Raw genomic sequence first — 17,903 nt, forward strand, 5'->3', positions numbered from 1 at the left:
CTGGCCGTTTTCTGTATAGGTGGTGCTAGGAAATTGAACCCAGGGCTTCACATATACGAGGCAAGCACTCTTGCCACTAACCCATATCCCCAGCAGAAGATTTATGATATATGGAGTCAAGCTCAGCGAGACAAACAGAAGTTAGATGTAAAATATAAACATACATGAAAACATACAGGGTTATATTAATATATATACAAATTAACTGTAGAATGATAGACTCAGAGAAAGAGTCTAGTGATAAAATCCTCTGAATAGCTAACAAGATGATTAACAAAATGAATTCTAGGAAGCTAAAACAAGTCTTGTCTGGGGCAAGGGGAGAAGAGGTGACACATCAGGGGGAAGAATGAGCAAATGCACTCATTACATTAAAGGTATATTACCTAAATGACGAACTATGTAATGATGGTGTGGATGGGATGGAGAAACAGGAAGGAGAACAATGGAAGGCATAACACTGATCTAGATGCATTGGACTCATAATCTGACTTGTGGGACTGAAACCCAGTTGTACAAATAATAAATATAAGAAAATAAACAACAGGTAAGTCTAAAAAATGAGGATGAGATAATCATGCAAATAACAAAAATAAACAGAACAGGGGCTGGGGATATGGCCTAGTGGCAAGAGTGCCTGCCTCGGATACACGAGGCCCTAGGTTCGACTCCCCAGCACCACATATACAGAAAACGGCCAGAAGCGGCGCTGTGGCTCAAGTGGCAGAGTGCTAGCCTTGAGCGGGAAGAAGCCAGGGACAATGCTCAGGCCCTGAGTCCAAGGCCCAGGACTGGCCAAAAAAATAAAAAATAAAAATAAACAGAACAATAAACTTTGGGAGGGAACAAGTAAGCCAAATTTGGTTCTTAGGACTAATGAAGTTGACAAAGCACTTTACTAGTGGTTAACTATTTTAATTGGCTTAGCTGCTTAAACCACATGAATAAAGCAGTGTGACTAAACACTGTTTGAGAAGAAAAAATAAACATGAATATTCATATTTGGGATCCTGAAATAGCCCGCATCAGTGTAGAACTTTGAGCAAAATAACAAAAGAAAATGAAAAAAAATCCATTTTATCCTAATGCATTTTAAAACATAAAATGTATAAATTCACTTAAAATTATAAATTCCCAAAATGACCAAAGAAGAAATAGTTATATAATGATTTAAAATGTTGAACTTGCAATTAACAACATTTCCATAAAAAAGCACTAATCTTAGATAGTTTTATTGATGAATTCTGTAAGTTAGAAGGCAGTATTTTTTCCATTCTTGAAAAGCAATATACTAGGACTGGGATGGTGGCTCATAACTGTAAACCCAGTTACATTCAGGAGGCAAAAATGGAAGGATTGTGGTTTGAGGCCAGCTCAAGATTAACAATACCATTCTCAAAAAACAAGCCTACCTAGTGGTGCAACACTGTAATCCCAGCTATGCAGAAGACAGAGGTAGAATTGTGCTCTGAGGGCAGTGGTAGGCAAAAGCATTAGACCCTACCTGAAATGAGCCATTTTTTCTCTTTAAAGAAAAAAAGAGTAGGGATGGGGGCTGGGGATATAGCCTAGTGGCAAGAGTGCCTGCCTCGGATACACGAGGCCCTAGGTTCGATTCCCCAGCACCACATATACAGAAAACGGCCAGAAGCGGCGCTGTGGCTCAAGTGGCAGAGTGCTAGCTTGAGCAAAAAGAAGCCAGGGACAGTGCTCAGGCCCTGAGTCCAAGCCCCAGGACTGGCCAAAAAAAAAAAAAAAAAAAAAAAAAGAGTAGGGATGTGGTACAGCACTTGCCTAGCAAGTGGGCTTGGAGTACAAATCCCAGTTTAAAGAAAATTAAGTAAGTAGTGTAGATACAAAAGGTCAATATATTTTCACATTTCTATATTTTATGTTATATTACACATGTGATACTATATATTATATTTTTACATTTCTATACAGTGCCAACATAAAATCTGAAAATGATTGTTTTGGGGGTACTGAGGCTTGAACTCATGGCCTCATGCTTGCTAGCTAGATGCTCTGCCACTTGAGCCAGATCTCTTACCTTTTGTGCTCTGTTGTTTGGCTGAGATGGGGACCTCACTTTTTGTGCAGACTGGCCCAGACAGTGATCCTATTTTCTTCCTGCTACAGGTGAGATGACAAGCACACACTACTATTCTCAGATTTTTGTCGCTGTTGTGGAGATGAGATCTCATGAACTTTTTTTACTGGCAATGCCTTGCATTTTTCCCAAGATCACATAGCTGAGATGACAGCCACATGCCACTGTGCCCTGCTACTGACTGATACACAATATTGCTAACTTTTTGACTGGGCTAGACTCAAACTGTGATCTTCCCATTCTTCACCAGGGAGTAGCTAGGATTACAGACATAAGTCAACAGGGTCCAGCCTGAATCCAACAATTTTCAAGAGGTATTTACAGAAGTGTAATAGTATCAAATACTAGGAATAAATACAATAGACTGCAAAACTTTCATGCACAAACTCTAAGATATTACAGAAGGAATTTTTTATTTTTTATTTTGGCCAGACCTAGGGCTTGGACTCAGGGTCTGAGCACTGTCCCTGTTTTCTTTTTGCTCAAGGCTAGCACTCTGCCACTTGAGCCACACCACCACTTCTGGCCTTTTCTATATATGTGATGCTGGGGAATCGAACCCAGGGCTTCATGTATAAGAGGCAAGCACTCTTGCCACTAGGCCATATTCCCAGCCCAACAGAAAGAAATTTAAAAATTTACTTTATCTCTCAATAAATAAATTGAAGGAAATGCCACATTCAGAGATTAGAAGTCTTAGTAGATTGTAAAGGTATCGGTTCCTCACCACCAAACTGATCCATAAATCTAATACAATTCTATTCAAACCAACAAAGATTATTACTTGTTAGCTGTCAAATTTATGTGGGAAGTCAGAAAACTAAGAATAAAAAACACACTTTGAAAAAACAAGGTAGCAAACTAAAGGGATAGCTTAAGTAGAAGAGCCACCTAAGCAACAACTAGGCATCAAAATGGATCATAACATTATGGAAAATAGGGGAGTTGAGTGTTGACAAATAAAATAAAAACTCAAAAATCATGCAAGCAGATATGGACATATACTACATTTGTATGTATATAATTTGTATGTATATAATATATAATTTCTATATTAATGTATATGATGTGCATAATATGTGTATATATTATATTATATATTGGTGTACATGTTATATCATGTATAATATATATTAATGTATATAACATGTGTATATTATATTATTATGTCATATAAATTATATAATATGTTATAACATATATATACCAATATATTATATATTAATTATATAGTATATAATATACACTTATTATACTATATACATCAATATATTAACATAGTAATTGAATATTATGTAAATTATCTATCATATAAATCATACATTATATATTATATAACTATATATTATACATAATAATATAAATAGTATAAATATTATACATAATAATATAAATATATTATATATTCATTATGTTATATATCGATTATATATTATATAATTATATGTGGTTACATTATATAATTAATATATTATATATTATATAATTATATAAGATTGTATATATTTTGTATAATTATATTTAATTATATCATGTAATATAATAAAACATATATATTAATATATTATATCTTAAATAATATATAATAAATATATTTTATAGTATTTAGTGTATAATTTATAATATATAATTTAATACTATATATTGATATTTATATTGACATATATTAATTATATATTATATATAGATTTACTATATAATTGTATAATATACTAAATATATAGTATAGATTACACAGTTAATATTAGCTATATAATATCTAATGTCTATATATTATATGATGTATCATATATGTATAATATATAACTGTTTTATATATAATACATAATGTATATTCTGTAGCATATTATATATTAATATACTGATACACATATTGATTTGTATATCAGCATATACTAACATACAATATATATCAAATATAACTTAGAGCGTGGGCAAAAAATGTCATTATATATTGATTAAGGAATCCACAATGACAGCCTCACACATTCAAAAGCCAAGTATTTAGGTACATAAACTAAAATATTCCAAAGGAAAGGAGAAATAACCAGGACCACAGTAAGCTACAAAGTTTTACTTTCTTGGAAAAGAGACCATAGCTACAATAATGAGAGAGAGATTATTGAAAAATCAGTAATAAGCTGTATTTGCCAATGTTACATCAAAGGAAACAAGAAGGTTCATTCCTTTGAAAAGTTCAGACAAGTCCCAAAACTGACCTTATACTATGCTATGTAAGAGTATTTGATTTAAGCCAAAAGTTGAAATTACAGAGATCATGTGCAATACAAAAAAAAACCCAAATAGAAATTACAGACAAGGTAACAAATATACACAATAATCATACCACACAGGAATCAAACTGCTTTTCCAAATAAATCTTAAAGAGGAGATTATAATCACAGCCGCAAATCATTCATAATAATGAGAATATTAATATCAGCACTGCTTGATAATAGCTTATGAGAAACAGAAAAGCCAAGACTGAGTAGAAGATTCATAGCTTTTACTGTGAAGATGTTAACACCCATTAAAACAAGATAAAGACCACTTTAAGTTGTAACTATTTGAATACTAAGCAGCCATGGAGAGAAACTTTATTGAAACTTAAGCAGAGCCTCTGGAAAATTCAGTGGCCCACTGATCCCACCCCTGAAGGAGATTCCTGTCTGGGAGAAGACTGATAGATACCCTGGAAGTCTTCTTAGCCCAGAAGACCAAGTTCAATTATTGTAAAACACTGACTCCTCTGGGGTCCCCTGGAAAATCTTACAAGGTTTGTTCTTTTATCTTGTAAAAACAAGAGATGAACAAAAGTCAATTAGGTGATCCAACACAGTAGATAAGAAGCAAACAGCATGTCCCATCTTCTCAGTCACTTGAGATAAAAATAACCAGAAAACAGCTTCTTAGAGAAATGGGTGGCTGAAAGAATACATTTAAGACTAATGTTGGATAAACATTGGCACAGAGAGCTCCAGAAACTGGTTATCTAGGAAGAGAAAGCTCACATCAGTGTTGAGCCCATAGTGACCCACAGCACAGATCATCATATTTTTGGCCATAAAATCAAGTTTAAACAAATTAAAAAATAGAAACTATTTCCTACATTTCAGATCATAATTGAATGAAAGTAGGGGTCAACAACAAGAGAAAATGCAGAAAGGATTTAAACACTTAGAAGATAAATGATACCTTTTGTGGTGGTGGTGATGGTTTGTGGGGCTTGAACTCAGGGCCTGGATGCTGTCCCTGAGCTCTTTTGCTCAAGGCTAGTGGTCTACTACTTTACGACACCGCTCCACTTCCTATTTTCTGGTGGTTAATTGGAGATAAGTGTCTCACAGACTATCCTTTCCAGGCTGGCTTTGAACCACGATCCTCAGATCTCAGCCTCTTGAGTAACGAGGATTACTGGTGTTGAGTCACCAGGGCCTGACTGAATGATACATCAGTGGGACAATGAAAAGACCCAGAGGGAAATTTAAACATTTTTAGACTTAAAGTCAATTGAAATATAACATACCAGAATTGGTGGGACACAGCACAGAAAGTTATTAGAGGGAAGTTTATAGTTATGGGTGCTTACATTTAAAAATCATAGATCTCAAGTAAATGATGATATTCCTCAAAGTCTTAGAAAAATAAGTACAAGTCAAACTTAAAACTAATGGAGCAAAATTAGAGACCACAGCTGAATTGATACAAATGATCAATAAAAATAAGAGTTGGTTCCTTGAAAATGAAAGATTGACAAAACCCTTACCCAAATTAACCAAAAGAAAGAGAGAGAGAACTCACATTAATAGGACAAGTGATAAAAGAGGAGATATTAAAACAAATACGACTGACATCCAGGAAATCATTAGGAATAACTTTGAAAACATATGTTCTAATAAACTGAAAGATCTAGGTGAAATGAATAAATTTCTACGCATATATGGCCTATCAAAACAGAACAAAGAGAGGGCTGGGGATATAGCCTAGTGGCAAGAGTGCCTGCCTCGGATACACGAGGCCCTAGGTTCGATTCCCCAGCACCACATATGCAGAAAACGGCCAGAAGCGGCGCTGTGGCTCAAGTGGCAGAGCAGCCTTGAGCGGGAAGAAGCCAGGGACAGTGCTCAGGCCCTGAGTCCAAGGCCCAGGACTGGCCAAAAAAAAAAAAACAAAAACAAAAACAGAACAAAGAGGATAGTTTTAAAAACCTAAACAGATTAATAGCTAGAGGCAAATGCAGTAATAAAGTGTCCCAATAAATAAAATCCCAGGACTAGACAGATTTACTGTTGAATTGTATAAGACCTTTAGAGAAGAACTAATATTAACCCTCTTCAAACTAATACATAAAACAGAAAGGGAAGTGATGCTTCTAAACTCATTCTATGAAGTATAATTCTAATACCAAAACGATGAGAGCACAGCAAAAATAGAAAACTATAGACTAATCAATGCAAAATCACCCTGTACTTTTTTAAAAGACTCTTTGACTCTAAGACTCTACTCCAACACATTTACACCTGATGAACAAATTCAGGACACTAGCAGGACACATTATTAATTTATAAAGTTTTGTATATGCTATTAATGAGCCTGCTGGCAAAAAAAAAAAAGGAAATTAAGAGAATAATCCCAAACACAACAACCTCAAAAAGAACAAAATGCCTAGGAGTAAACCTAACCAAGGAGGTGAAACATCTCTATAATGGAACTATAGAATACTGAAGAAAATCCTGAAAGATAGAAAGACATTCCATTTCAGTGGATTGGCAGAATATTGTTAAAATAGCCATTACTGTATATTACTGAAAGCAAGACATATTGAATTTGATTCTCATAAAAAATTTCAGTGGTATTCTTCGAAGAAATAAAAATGTCTTCATAAATTATGTTCTCTTTATTCTTCTAATGAATTCTCATCTAATCATTAATCCCAACACTTAAGTCTTTGGTCATCTACACATAGTTTTTCGGAAAGCTTGACAATCAGCTGCAAGCTATGGCATGTCTCAAAAGCTCATGGATGACTATGCCAAATATTGGAGGGTTACTGGTTTCTGACAACACTGCTTAAGTAACTCTGACACCATCCTACTGGATTTAGCAAGGGATTTCAGAACTATGGAGAAGAAGCTGAAGGGTTCACAAAACTGCTAAGCAAAGATCCAGGTGATAAAGTACAAAATACAAGGGATTAAATGAACTGATGAAGAATAATTATGTTTTTTTAAATTATGGCTCCTGGATTCAAGGAACTTGTTACTCCTTTCTCTTTAGTTATCTAAAACCTACAACAAATGCTTTATATTTAAACAAGAAAAAAGGAAAACAAATTAATCAGGCAAAAGAAGATGAATAAATCAAAGGAATTGAAAGACTGGAAGTTGTAAACGTAGGGGAGGGTTTAGGATAACAGTATGGATGAGCTTGTTCAAAGTGCACTATACACAGCCATAGAATTATCACAATGAGTAATGTTTATGCTAATACAAACAGAATACAGGGCTACTTGGTTACAAGAAAAGCTCAGAACTGTTTCCAGAGAAAAGACAGAGACCTTCCCAATTGCCAAGCACCTCAAAGGCACTTGAGATCCATAACAAAAACCATTTTGAGGCATCTCAAGGAAAGGAAGAGTCTCACAAAGTGGAAGCTTAGCAGGGATTTATTTTAGTAGGGGAGAAAGTGGGGAAAAATGGAAAGGGAAGGAGAAACACCTGCATCACACACAGGAGGAGATGGGAATAAGGCAGAGTCAAAACTAGAGGCCTAGTGGTAAAATGCTTGCCTTGCATACATGAAGCCTTGGGTTCGATTCCTCAGCACCACATATATAGGAAAAAGCCAGAAATGGCACTGTGGCTCAAGTGGTAAGAGTGCTAGTCTTGAGCCAAGAGAAGCCAGGAACAGTGCTCAGGCCCTGAGTTCAAGTCTCAGGATTGGCAAAAAAAAAAACAACAACCGAAGGCAGGTGGTCTAAGGTAAGCTTAGTAGTCATTACATGGAGAGTTCATTTGTCAGGTATGCCCTTTTGTTTTCTGTCGCTCTACCTATGCAAAGTGTAGCTTCTTAACTTCTAAAGGGTAAAGTGGATAGGTACTTTATTCCGTGTCATCCTGTTCTGATGATTTGGCTTCCTTTTTATGTTATATATAAGGGAGAGTGATAGGAAGAAAGCCTGCTGCTCTGATTTTCCTGGTTTGCTCCCTGATTCTGGCCCGAGTCTGGTCATTTTAATATTTTTTATTATCTTTTATTTTCCTGTCATATCTTCTATCTGGCTTCAGAACCATTTGCTTCAAATAGACCACACAGCATCAATTATGAGAAGTTGAAACCAGCTCTGGCATAAAAAGACTGACTAACTAAAGTACTAAAAGTAGTAGCTTAGGCAGCTAAGTGGGCATGATCAGGAAGGAGGAAAAGCTACAAGATACCACTCTAAAACACCAGGTGGCCCATACCCTGGGCCAACGACTAAGATAATGGGCCTATGTCTTCCTTATGAAACTCAGTCCCCATACTGAAGTCAGGGATGATGTTCTATAACATTATGACATTACACTGGCAGCTGCTCAACTGGAAAGGACAAAAGGGGATCAAATGGGCAGGCATGTCCTTTCCCATGCCCCAATAGTCACTAGTCAGTCAATAAATCATCTGGGGATGGCCATGAAGAGAGGGCCCCAGTTTTACACCACTGAGTAACCCCACTTTACTAGATGAAAGCCTAATCCTTGACCACTGTCCACACAATTTGTCCAGTCAAAATGCTTACCTCACTCCTGGAGCTGTACCCTTGCTTTGTTAATAAACCACTCCTTACTCTTCTTTACTGCACCTGGCCAGCATACTAATCTTACATATTTTATCCAAGAAGCGAGAAGCACCCACAACACCCACAATCACCAGTAACATGACCAAGAACATCATTTACCCAATGCAACAAATACCTATCTATCCATCCATCTGTCCATCCATCCATCCATTTGTTTATCTATCTGTGTGATATCTCTAAACCTACATTCTAGTGCTTTGTTGTCTCCTTCTTTTTATAGTGCTGGAAATTGAACCCAGGTCCTCATGCATGTTAAGCATACACTCTACCATTATGCTACATTCCCAATCATGCTAATAATCTTCAAATCTTTCTACACTAACAGATGCTGAAGAAGAAAAAATTTCCAAAAAAAAAGAAAAAAATTCCAATCAATTTCCTTCTTAATATTGACTCTAAAAGACCGGAATCAATCAATAACCTTGAGGAAAGATAGGAAGGTTGTCAGATACTTCCAAGATGTCACTCCCAGTCTCCCACTGAGTGAGCTCATGTGTCTGTATAGGCTTCCAACAGCCCAGGCAAGATGCAGCAGGGAGGAGGAGAATTGAAATTCAGTAAGCAAAATTATTAGCTTCATGTTAGGCATCAGAATTAGTGCATTTTCCTTTGTTGCCATATGCAAAGACTGAGATTTTTAGTAACTGCTTCCTTAGTTACTTTGCACAGATGAAATTTGATCCATGATATTTAAGAGTTGTCAAAGAAAAAAATCCTCTGTAAACAGACAGGAAGTAGTGACCCCATGCAATGGGTGCAGTCCATAGACAACCAATTTAATCAAGGGGGAATTCAGAGTACTCAGGGAAAGCAATTGATTTTCAAGAGAAAAGTCAGCAGGATCAAGCAGCCAGTTGGGATGAAAATCCCTTGAATCAACCCTATCACTGTGTTTTCTAGCAACCAACTCCCGCCTGCATATAGTGTAATAGCCAAATTACTATAATTATCCTACAACACAAGTGGCATATCAACATTATTTTAAACATGGAAAATTTTTTTGCATAATCTTTCATTATTATCATTCAGCCTTCCATTTGGAGATGGAAAACAACAACAAACTGTGATCTACCCCCAAAAGAAAAAAGGTCACCAGAGAGAACAAATAAAAGGGTTATTTACATGTGAATATACTGAGATGTGTTTTACAAGCAAATACACCCTTGAAATTCATTAAAGGCCTTCTCCCCTGCTTCATAAATATGGGCAAAAGAGACATCGCCTACTGAGAAAATAATCCCAGCACATAATGATCATAACGAATATAAATAAAGCCACTTTTCTTTCAAAGACCTCCAGGCCCTATATCAAAATGCATTTGTATTTCTACCTTGGTGAAATGAATCTGACCGACTGCCAGGGAAGCAAGGCTGAGTCATATTACAGGTTGTTCCCAGCGCTAAAGAGAGGAATAGGAATGTGGAGCTCAGGCATCTTGTTCTTTATAAAATAATGAATTCTTAAGTGGTTGTCATTGTTTGTTGCTGCTTTTATTTTTGGAGACACTGGAAAGGGCTTAGAAACCAGCATTGCAATAAAGAGAGAAAATTGGCAACAGGTTTGTTCAATAATAATAAACAAATGAAAACCACTCCAAAGTTGAGGGCAATTTCCCCTAGCTGCAGCTCTAGGTTTCAGGTCTGGCTCATTTTCTTCCTACTATGTGGTAAGTCCAAGGGTTCTGTTCTGAGAACCTCTGCAGGACTGTCCGGACTGTCAACCCTGACAATAATAAGTGATTCAGCCTTCACGTGGATCCAGTCTTATTCACTTACTTTATCAACACATCAAGCAAAACATGAGCACTCACATAGTTCTTGTGAAAATAGATCCTTCTGAAGCTTTAACTACTCTTGTCAACTTTGGTTTTCTACAGTTGGAACCATGGCTCACAGTTAAAGCTTTGGAAAAAGACAATTTTGCTACCTTCATATGCTAAAGGTATTCTGTGGCTTAAGAAAGGAGGGGAAAGACTAGAAGAAAATGAGGGAGAGGGTGACACTGTTCAAAAAGAAATGTACTCATTACCTAACTTACGTAACTGTAACTCCTCGGTACATCACCTTTACAATTCAAAAAGAAAAAGAAAAAAGGTAAAAGAAAATGCAGTGATGGGGGCTTAGTGACAGAGTGCTTGCCTAGCATGCATGAAGCACCACATAAACAGAAAAAGCCAGAAGTGGCACTGTGGCTCAAGAGATAGAGTGGATAGAGTGCTAGCCTTGAGCAAAAAGAAGCCAGGGACAGTGCTCAGGCCCAAGGACTGGAAAAAAAAAAATTCAGTGATGGGGTAGAGCTCAATGAGAGAGGAGCATTGGCTAGAATGCAAGGAATCTGAGTTCAAACTCCAGCACCACCAAAAAAAAAATTTAGAAAGACAAATTCCTACTGCAACAAATATATTATCCTATTAGGCTTTGTATGAATACTAAGGCAGATTTTTCTGCTGTGGCAGGGAAATGAAAAGGATGCTAAAAGGAAAATGGAAAAACAAGTTAAATCTTTTTTCATTCCTGCACATAGATCTCTGATCTCAGAGAACCCATATTTAAATATAAACTGGGCATCCCTATACACTAACCTCACAAAGAAACCCCAAAGAGAACTATAAACATTCCCATTAGGGTACCAGACTTTTTAAAAAATGAACATATGTTAAAGTGTCACTAACAAAATCAAGCCTGTGCCGGTAGAATAATAGGAACTAACACCATGCCCTTTAGTTTTGCCTTCTCACTGTTTAAAGACTGTTAGCATAAGGACAAAAATCATCAGATAAGACTTCATCAACAGATGAGACTCTTAAGAGGGAAAGTCAAGGTAAATAAATGAGTACATAGAGGTCAATAAAACCCAAATGCATCAGAATCTCAAAAATGTATGTCTCACTAAAGATAGAACAGAACTCGTTATCCTTTTAATGCATACCTGACTTGCTTTTCTAATAATTCTGCTTCTAGCTCATATCTGAGTCATCCTCACACTCTTTGTAGGGTCAAGGAGCATGTTTTTTAGACTGAGTAGCAATTCTCCTCCTTTTTCCTAGGGGACTTCCTTGGGATTCCACCAGCCCCAATGACATTGCTGCTAGCTTCATTATTGTTGCAGCCTTATAGATTTGTACCACAGAACCCTAAAAAAAGAAAGGCAGTGGGGGGAAAAAGTGAGATGTGGAAGCCTAAAATATGATGAACATGATGTTTAGTGGCACTTGCCATCAAGTAGGTAAGAGTCCCAGAACTCAGCCTAGTCTCCTAGGAAATGGAGATTAAAAAGAGGAGCAGAGATCCTCTTCCATGGAGATCTGAAACCAGGTCAGAGAAGCCCACTGAGTGAGAAATGGGGATCAGACGACCGGGTATCATTTACATCCATCTAGAGGAAGAGCGCAGCTTCGAGGAAGATGTCAACACTAGCATAATCCCCTGAAAACATACCACCACCCTAGCTGGGACCAGAGAAAGGATGGATGGAAGATACCATGGAGCCTCTGATAGTCTGACAGGTGTCTCCTCTCTTCCCTTCATACTCCAAAGTTGAAGTCTAAACCCCTTGTATCACAAAATATGCCTGTTTGGAGATAGAAGCTTTAAAATGAGGTGATAAAAGTCCTAATCTGTTCTTTTTTTTGGCTGTTACTGGAGTTTGAACTCAAGAGCCTCACATTGCTAGGTAGGCTCTCTACTACATGAGCTATACCCTCAGCACCTGACTGGTGTTCTTATAAAAGAGAAAATCTAGACAAGGAATGGGTACAGGGGAAACCCCTCTGAAGACACAGGGAGAAGATGGCTGTCTGGAAAGCTAAGAAGAGAGGCCTCAGCAGAGACCAATGCTGCCAATACAATTCTGCTTTCAGAACTGTGAGACAATGAAGTTCTGTTGTGTAAGCCTATCTTAAGCAAGAGAAAGACCATAGCTCCATCTGCTGTACTTTATAATGGTGGTCCTCACAAACTAATACAAAACCCAATAGGTCACTCATTAAACAGCTATAGAATTTATCTGGCATACAATATACATTGTTCAGAGATACATAGTGCAAATACTTTGGCAAGAATACTGCCATACTCGACCAATGTGTTTCATTCATATTCGGAATTTATACTATGAGAAGAATCAAGTCTAGAAAGGAATCAGGAACAACGAGTAGAATCTTGGGAAGAAAGGTTAAAAGACCTGGAAGTATTTAACTCGCAAAAAGATTTGATTTAGTCATTGTTGCTTTGGTTTTGGCCCATACAAAGTTGGTCCCAATGTTGCCTAGTCCATAAGTGAAGACACTCAGAAAAGAAGGTAAGGTCAATGAAAAGAAATGAAATAAATCATGTGTTTCCTGATAGCAAGTGTGGTTTTTAAAATAATTTTAAAGGCAACATTGCTGTTTCACATAGGGATGTTATAAAAAAAATTTTGAATGGGCCTTTAATGTATAATAAGCAACACTTCTGCATAGGTTAGTTACAAAAGGGCTATACTAATTATCCTTTTGAAAGCCCACAATTCTGTTATATAAAATTAAATTTATCCCTGCCAAGGAGCACATCAAAGTCTACAGGGATTTTCTAAGGAGGGCCCCGGGTGTGTAATGAGGCTTACAAGTCTGAACCTCACAGGAGTCTTTTAAAACAGTCATTTGTACTGTCCAAAACACACCGGCCTACATGAGGAACAAAAGTAGCTTTATTTTTTCCTGTTTGTATTTTTATTTTTATTTTAACAAGTCAACGTGGTGATGCCAATACAGCTGTGGAAATGCAGGCTGTGTCCTATTTCGCCTTATGCATCATCAAGAAAATTGCCAGCTCAATTCTGATTCCAAAATTTTTATTGTGATGATGTAGCTAACAAAAGACACAGCTTGATTTGCAAATGCCACCCAGGGCCAGGGATTGGGCCAACTGGAAGAAAATGCTGTTTTGAGCCATTGTATTGTCACTGAAGGAGAATATTCATTAACTGCCAGCATATGGAACATCTTGATGTGGCTTAGTACATTTTCAGAGACAGTATTGGAGGGATGGATTCTTAGACCTTATTTGGTACAGTCTCCCACACAAGCAGAAAGTCTTTTCCTAGTACCTACTACTGTTTCTTTACACATTCTTTCAACATTCCAGGAACTTTTCTTTTCTTTTTTGAGACAGAACCCTGCTAGGTAACCCAAGGTAGCCTTGAACTTGCTATGTAGTGAAAGCTGCCTTCAATCTTACTCACATATATAGCTGGTAGGAAAATATAGATCTTGAATCAAAGATTGGAGAAGAAGTAACTTATTTGGGAGATGATTCCCGGAAGCACAGGGAAAAGTGAAGATGAGAACAAGAGAGAAAGGAAGGAATGAACCAAGTGTGAATTACCTCTTAGATGACCACAGATGACCATACACGTGTCTAGGAGTTCTCTGACCTGAGAAGAGAGCAAGCTAGAGTTTCTATAGCTGGAGTCCAGTGTGTATAAAATAAATAAATGCTGGGGCTGGGAATGTGGCTTAGTGGTAGAATGCTTGCCTAGCATGCATGAAACCCTGGGTTCGATTCTTCAGCACCATATAAACAGAAAAGGCCAGAAGTGGTGCTGTGGCTTAAGTGGGAGTGTGCTAGCCTTGAGCAAAAGGAAGCCAGGGACAGTGCCCAGGCCCTAAGTTCAAGCCCCCAGGACTCGCAAAACAAACAAACAAACAAAATAAACAAATGCTTTCAGAGCTGGTAGGAAAAGACTAGACCAGTTACATGTTGGTCTGGGTTGGCTCAGAAGCAGACCTGAGTCACAGAATCATACACCCATTTTGGTAGGAGTTGCCTTGGAAAGCAGCAGTTGGGGAGCAAGGTCTTGGGAAAGCAAAGAGCAGAGTGTTAATTTCCTGATACTATCTATCTGCCTGCCTCTCACACAGGGCAATGTGGCTTTCCATGGTTCTGGAAAAGCCTGCAGATACTAAGGTGGAGATTCCAGTGAAAGAAAGTTACCTAGAGAGTGAGTACACACACAATACACCAATGAGCACATTAGCAACAACAACAACAACAACACACACACATACAGAGCAAAGTCTGAAAGACATGGGTGGGTCACTGATAATTCATTAAGTAACTCATGGACATTAAAAAAGCAGATCATGTATCTTGTAAAATAGGCTTGTAAATGGAGTTTTTAGTCAAAATCATCCAAGATAAAAGTTCCTTTGGGCTGGGGATGTAGCTCAGTGGTAGATCATTTACCAGCATGCATAAAGGTATGGGTTTGATCTCCTTTCCTAATATATGCATCTTATATGTATCTAATACATATGTATATGATAAATATGCATATATATGTACACACACACTTTGCCAAGATTGTCAAGTCACCTTGCACACTTGCACAGAAACAGACACAGGTTGGGTTCAGGTCATCCACTAATGAGCTTTCAAACACTGGTTGAGTTTGAGCAGGGGTACAATGGAAAGAACCTCACCTGCCCTAGCAACCCAAAACTAAGCTATGAGCATAAAGTAAGATAATATATATGAAAAGCCTTTGAAATGGAAAAGGCAATAAACAACATACAAGATATAAAGTACAACCGTGTCTGCTCATTTGAAATGGGAACTTCAGTTCACATTTTTGAGAAATTTTACTTTCTGTATCTTGAGGCTTTTATCAGAAAAATTATATGTATATAAAACAGTAGATCACAGGACAGTTAGAATTTTCTCTGGAGCCTCATTCTTTGTTGTTGTGATACGTAGGTAGCAGGAAAATATGTTGATGACTCTGCTTAGATATAATGAGCACTGATGATTTGTGGCTGTATCTTTGAGTATTTGGAAGTCTACAGTAGAAGCTTCATGGTGAAAATTTCATAAAGAATCATCTTCATAGCAGTGAACATAAACTGATTTTCAAAAACAAACAAGGTCAAGGAGAAAACAAGAAAAGTTTCCTTATTTTCCTCACTGACCATCTGTTGGAAAACAAATGATTTTAAGTTAAAATTACTGAAAGGGGTTAAAAAGAATGAGACTTCTAGCATTCCCATCTTAGTTGGCTTTTCCTGGACATACAAAGTAGACACTGTGTGATTTTAACTCCAAAATTCTGAGTTTTTAATCTCTTCTTCCTCCTAGTCAAGTTTCTCATACAAGAATCCTTCATACATCCTGTGTCAGAAACACCAGTAGCATCAAAGTCACTCAGGAACATGCTAGAAGAGACTTTATCTTTTCAACCTGTTTTGTAAACGACAGCATAGAGGAAAAAAGAGCAACTTTAAATATTTGTAGGAACTACACTGTGCCTGTCAGTAAGCTAAGCACATCACAGGGATTCAATATTTAGCTTCAACAATTCTTTGGATTAGATACCCTTCTTATCTCCATTTTATACATGACAACATTGAGACATATAACAAGACTCCTATTCAGGGCCACCATCACAGAATTTAACTACTAGAAAATGACAGGGCCAATTTGTAGTTCAATATTGTATAAAAGTGTTTCAAAGCTCCTTCAGACCACACTTAAAGGCTGAGCAAGTCAGACTTTATTAGGAAACAGTTATGACATCAAATTGCTGTTTTAGGAATAGTGGTGTTACCGGTGCAAGAGAAACATACTGAGTACCTGTGGCTCAGGCCTGTTATCCTATTAGGGAGGCTGAGATCTGAGGGTTGTTGAGGTTCAAAGCCAGTCCAGACAGAAAAGTCTGTGAGACTCTTATCTGCAAGTAACCACCAAAGAGTTTTTTTTTTTTTTTTTTTTTTTTTTTGGCCAGTCCTGGGCCTTGGACTCAGGGCCTGAGCATTGTCCCTGGCTTCTTCCCGCTCAAGGCTAGCACTCTGCCACTTGAGCCACAGCGCCGCTTCTGGCCGTTTTCTGCATATGTGGTGCTGGGGAATCGAACCTAGGGCCTCGTGTATCCGAGGCAGGCACTCTTGCCACTAGGCTATATCCCCAGCCCCTCACCAAAGAGTTTAAGTGGAGCTATGGTTCAAGTGTTAGATGCTAGCCTTGAGCAAAAAGTTCAGGGACAGAGCCCAGGCTCTGAATCAAATCCCCAGTACTGGTACAAAAAATATCTACCTCTGTATTACTGTCTTTACAAGGTCCCTATGATGAGTGTGTGCACTCACTGTAAACCCATGTACTTGGTTTTCCCAGCCAATGGTTATAACCAGCCAAAGTGGCACCTGTAATTGTCTAGAATGCCAAATCTTTTGCCATCAATCAATAAGCTCCTCTTCCTGTTTTTGAACCATCTTGCTAAAAGCTTACAGACAGGAAAAATAAGTGCAACATAAAATGTCCTAGTTTTACCTTGGAGAGACTCGTGTGCCAATCGTACATAAATCATTAACAATGATAATCAACATTTATCAGGTTCTAAATTTGAGACATTGGGTAAGGCATTTCATTTGGCTTTTATCTGTGAAAATTCATGAGTCCTCTGTGTGGGAAGTATTACTATTAATCCCCAGTTTTACAGAGAAACCTAGGTTTAAGGGGAATGAATTACCATACCTATGGTGACTTGTCTGCTTGTATCTACTTGCACAAGAACCCAACTGTGGATGTGGTAAGCCCTCAATGGACTCAGTCAAGTCTGAGATTACTTCATTCATCTGGTAAAAATGTGATACAAACATTATCTCAAAGCTCACTTTGTTCATACAGCTAGAAGTTAGTTAATCCAGTCGACAATGACTACATGTAGTAGACCTGTGCTACGTTAATGTTTTGTCAAAGACATAAGCACACAAGCAGTAATTTCTAGGATTAAATTTTGCAAGCCATATAGTACCTCAACTTTTTATTTTTTGTAGTGCTAGGGACTAAATCAATATATAGCTATATCACTAATCCCTTGAGTTCTTGGTTTGAAATTTTAATTTGTTGTATTTGGTTCTTTGTGTGTGTAAAATCCTAAAAATCCTGAAATGCTACTATTTCACCATAACACATACTTACTTTAACA

At 37.4% G+C, this 17,903-nt stretch overlaps 1 protein-coding gene across 2 annotated transcripts in view; it reads right to left on the reverse strand.

The window, feature by feature from the left end:
• Cfap61 (cilia and flagella associated protein 61) overlaps nucleotides 1-17,903 on the reverse strand; it is a 242,956-nt gene that overhangs the window by 183,429 nt on the left and 41,624 nt on the right. The window lies entirely within an intron of this gene.

The sequence above is a fragment of the Perognathus longimembris genome, chromosome 6 (genome assembly GCF_023159225.1).
Source record: "Perognathus longimembris pacificus isolate PPM17 chromosome 6, ASM2315922v1, whole genome shotgun sequence".
Taxonomy (NCBI): domain Eukaryota; kingdom Metazoa; phylum Chordata; class Mammalia; order Rodentia; family Heteromyidae; genus Perognathus; species Perognathus longimembris.